The sequence below is a fragment of the Apaloderma vittatum genome, unplaced genomic scaffold, assembly GCF_000703405.1.
Source record: "Apaloderma vittatum isolate BGI_N311 unplaced genomic scaffold, ASM70340v1 scaffold27967, whole genome shotgun sequence".
Lineage (NCBI taxonomy): Eukaryota > Metazoa > Chordata > Aves > Trogoniformes > Trogonidae > Apaloderma > Apaloderma vittatum.
Window position 1 is genome coordinate 22470 of NW_009727275.1, and position 5144 is coordinate 27613.

A 5144-nucleotide genomic window follows, 5' to 3' on the forward strand; every position below is an offset into this window, starting at 1 on the left:
CAGCCGATAAAAAGGAGCGGCGGCGGACTTCAATTGCGGAGCTCGTGTCAGCGATCGAGGTTGTTCTGTTCTCTCCTCTCTGCCCGAGGAAATAGGTATCGTCCACGGAATCGATATTTCTTGCCTGATGCTCCCCCGGCGACCTGTTATTTCACGAGGCAGATATAATCTTTGCCAGCAGCCAGGCACTGAGATGTGCAGATGCATGAAACCAGGGGAAAAGGCAACTGGGGGTCCAGATTTAGTGGGAAATCCCGGACACCCCGCTTTGCCAGGTCTCCCGTGTGGGTGGATGCTCCCGCTTCGAAGCAGACTCCGGCTCTTTGCGGTATCTTTGTCCAAAATCACGGGAATTAACCCCGTGATTCCACAGATCCTGCAAAAACGTAGCTTACAAGGTCGTGCCACCGGCAAGACGCTCGCGACGCGCATCTGGGTTTTCGTGGGAACGAGGAGGAGCAGACCACGAGGGAAAAAGACAGAGGCAGCGCCAAACCCTGTTCTGTTTCGGTTCAACCCCTTCTTCTCGCAGGTGGAAAATTTCAAAATAACCCAGCCAGCTCACGAGAGGCTGCGCCGGCTGCGAGCAGCCTTCATCTCCCGCCTCTGGAAGGAGATGAGCGGTGAGAGGTGTACGTGGCAGAACTGGAAAACTCGGTTTGAAACAATCCCTTCTCTTCTAGACCACACTATCCTGTGCGTTGCCTCTTCCACAGCTTTTAATTTAAGAAGCTTCCGTATTCTTTCAGATAGAAAAGCTGTTTGCCTCCCCGGTGTGTTCTTTGCAGTGCCATTAGGGCAATTATTCATTTCTTAATCCAGTGTGTGCCCTAAAATACGAGAAGGTTTGGATACTGACAACATATTTCTGCATGATTATAATGACTAGATTATTTTTTAGGCTACTCAGCGGGGAACAAACCCCTCTTCTGAGAATATTTTGGCTTTTCTTAACTAGCACTCACTGACCTTTGCCGTCGTCTATGGAAAAACACGGTTCTGACTCACTGACAGCCCGTGCACAGGTTTAAAAATACTCCCGGTCCGGGAATCAGATTTCCTAAATCCTCCGCAAATTCTCGGAGAAATTCCACGGCAGTTCCTCATGGGTTGTCTTTAAAAACCAGCGAGAAAACCCCAAGGGATCGGCTTGACTGAGCCGCCAGGAGCAGTAGGTTCCGGGCCGTTAATCACGACGGGGAAGCGCCTCGTGATGAGCCTCGCTAAAGGCCCCTAATTAGCTCCGTGGGATTTGCGATGTGTCCCAGTCCTCAGCGTTTCCCAGCTGCCTGTGTCTGGAGAGCTTGGGTTTGGTTTTTGGGGGTTTTTTTTCAGAGTTCTGGATTTCTAGGTCTGGGTGGGAACGTGAATTCGCGTTGTCTTGCAACCTCACTCCTGGCAAGGGACGTGGCGCAGGAAAAGAGGTTGTAAAGTCCCTGCCCGGCCCCCGAACGGACACTGGGAGATAGAATCAGAGTCATAGAGTCATTCAGGTTGGAAAAGACCTCTAAGATCATCTAGTCCAACCGCCAACCCAACACTACCGTGACCACTAAACCACGTCCCCATGTGCCACGTTCGTGGCCACGCTCATGCCATCGTCTACACCGGTGTGATCTGCAGGCGATGGCTGCGATGGGCAGGCGTAACTCTCGGCATTTTTAAAAACAAATGTTGAAATTTCGATTTAAAAATGAATATGAATGACTATTTTCTTGTCCACAGTCATCGCCAAGCACTGCATTTGAAGGAAATCTACCTGCGTCATTCTCTTCTTGTCAGGTATGACACCGAGAATTAGATTCCCGAAGTGAAAGAGGAGCGAAAAGAGACTTCTCCTGGTGCAAAACTGTGAAGACATCAGAGACAAGAGGAAAATAGTGCATCTGTGGTTAGGAGTTCTTGCAGAAAGGAGGCTTAAGCCACGCCAAGTGAGCCGTTCACCACTCACCGGGATTGGAAAATCTTAGTGGATTGTTTCCATGGAAAATAAAAGATATTAGCTTGCTCAAGAGAACAGGGTCACCCTCTGCGAAGCCTTGCACACTGTGCTCCAGGCACTGACGGTGCAAACACTTGCAAACAAAAACATAAAAAAAAAGAAGAAAAAAAGAAGACAACAGACAGAAAATAACTAATAAAAGGCTTGGAAGCCACCTGGGACTCAACTGGGTTAACACCAAGCAGAAGCTACCAAGGCTTGATGAGTCTTGAATTTGCGCTGCCGATCGCCGCGGCGGCGAATCTTTCTTTTGCGTCGTAACGCTTCCGTTTCAATGTGAAGAGCCACTTCTCGTCGAAGCTGGGGAGCACTTAGGCCATTTTTTGTTTCTTCTCGACCAAGTCTCCCATTCCTTCTCCAAACTTAAAGCAAGGATCAACCGGCTGCCCAGCGGGGCTGGTTCCTTGCGGCCAGGGGCTCTCCGACCCCGCGCTGCTTCTGTGGGGTTTAATTCGCCGCGACGTGTCCAGAAGCTCTTCTCAGCGCCTTGTAATTTTACGGAAATCTCGTCAGATTAATTTTTAGTGGGGAGAAAGCACTCCTCGTTCTCGGAACTTCCCGCTATCAGGCTCACTCGGCGGGTTAAGAAGCACTCCGTTCCCAGGTTTTAGAGATTAATTTCCTTCAGAGCTTTTTAGCCCTCGCTACGCCGTGGGTAATGAGCGGCCCTTTTGGTGCAAAGACAGATTTTTTTGTTCTGGTTTTGTAATATTTCTGTAGATAACGTGCAAATGTCCAGAGGAAGCGTAGGCAAAAGGCACCCGCGCAGACACGGTGTGATAAGCTGTTCTAAATCAGCTCAAATGGAGTTAAGATAATGCGACAGGTCTGTTCAAATCAGAGTGTTGTTTTATTTTAAGTGAAAAGGAAAGTTATTATATTTCCAACCGGCCAGCACTTAGTAATTGCTGCTTCTGCAGCAAGTGAGAGTCACGGGAGACCAAGCTAAAAACTCAAGGAACTGGTGAAGTCCAACACAGGCTTTATTACACAGCTTTCCTAAGCATAAATACATAAATGCAGTTATTTAGGTGCTGACACTCGGTGTTCGCAACATCAAAGCCATCCTGTTTGTCTGTGACCGGCTGGGCACATCAAATATTGAAAACATTTTAGCGCAGGGAATTAGGAAAATCGGGCGCGTTTTGATGTTCGATAACAGACCTGATTTTAAAGAGCGATGCGAATTGCTCGCAATTGCAGACGGAATTTTTGACTCGGCAGAAACGCCTGAGGTCATTCTCTGCTGGCCTTGACCGTGTCCTTGTTCCAAGAAAACGACATTTTCCGGTTCTGAAAAAAAATCCGACGCAACCTTCTGGATGAAAAATAGTTTGATCCAAAAACTTTGCTGCAATAACTTAATAACCCGGGCTTTACTTTTTAACATTGTTTGGGTGGAAGAGGATACTGGTTTCCTAACAGCCTTGTTCATTCCTCTTCCTCTTAACTAATGAGATATAGACTAGAGCAGAGTAGAATAAAATAGAAGAGAATAGGAAGAGAATAGGAAGAGAAGAGAATAGGAAGAGAAGAGAATAGGAAGAGAAGAGAATAGGAAGAGAAGAGAATAGGAAGAGAAGAGAATAGGAAGAGAAGAGAATAGGAAGAGAAGAGAATAGGAAGAGAAGAGAATAGGAAGAGAAGAGAAGAGAAGAGAAGAGAAGAGAAGAGAAGAGAAGAGAAGAGAAGAGAAGAGAAGAGAGAAAATATTTAGTTAAAAGGCACCTACAATAATCATCTGGTTCCACACCCAGTGAGTACACGGACCAGAAGAAGGGGAGACGGGAGCTCCCGGGGACCTGAACCTCATTGGAACTGGGAGGGGATGCAGGTGGAGGAGGAAGGGGAAAGCAGCAGGATAAACACAAAAGACTTACTCATTAAGTAAATCTGCCGTACCCGCCTTATCTAATTAACTTGTTGGCATTATGGAATTAAGCCGAGGGTTTGCTGTGTATCTAGTTTCCAGGTTCTAATCTAAATAAGCCTTTCACAAATGGTTTCAGTCTGGGTGGGTTTTCTCCTCGCAGCCCCACACCGAGCGAGCTAAACGAGAGGCTAAAGCATTTGCCCAAGAAGCTTGTAGCAGTTTAATGAGGTCGAACATACATTAATTTAGCTTGCATTAGCAAGACGAAGAACGACGCTATTAATACTCAGTGGAAAACCACAGCCAAGCCACAAGAACTGGTTTAAGACGGCTGACTTAAAGGCACGCACCGGTTTTGCTAAACGGAGTTAAAACGTGGGTTGTTTGGGTTTTAAAGAAACATTTGAATAAGAAATAACTCTCTGGGATGATTAAAGGAAAGGCAGGGGAGGGAGAAAGAGCTGGCTGCAACTTCTTCCTTATTGCTGGAGAAGAGTGAAGCGATGCTGAGCTGGGCAGCCGCTGCCAGCTGGGATCCGTCCCCGGCCGCGGGCACCGGGAGAACAGGTGAGATAAGATATTTGCTTTCGCCGTGGAGCCGTATCGCAGCTAATGCAAATATTCTCATCACGGGGAACATAAATACCACATCCTGCTATTACTTGCAAAGCAGATCCAGCCCTCTTTTTTTCTTTTTTTTAAAAAAAAGTGCATCAGGAAACACCACCCTTTCGCTATTGATTTTGTATGATTTGCTCTAACAACTCTGTGAAGTGCTTGTTTAGCCGCTGCTGCTTCGCATGGAATTTTTCTATCTGGAAAGAACAGGATCCACACACATTTCCTGTTCTTCTGAATAACGCTGAATTTTAATTGTTAGAGGAATAAGCAGGAAACTGAGGTTACTAAGACCTTTAATTTAAGGGACCCAAAAGAAACACAACCACCACAGTTGGATTGAATGTTTAGCGGCCTCGAGGAGATAAAGAGAAAACTTATCTAGAAGCTGCAAGGGCTTTGGAGAAACGCTTCTCTCTGAAACCGTCCATCACAGCAAAACATTTCGAGTTACATAAAAAAGAGCTGGCAACCAGCAGAGTTCCTAATTGCCTGTGTGGCCACACTGAATCACTGCTGCCTGCGAGCCAATTTGTCAGCCACCGCGTGGGTGCGAAGTTCTGGGCTGCGAGGCCTCCGAGAAATGTTTGCCAACAGTTTGATCTCCTCCGTCTACGAGCACCGAGCATTTACCAGCGGGGAAAGGGGCGA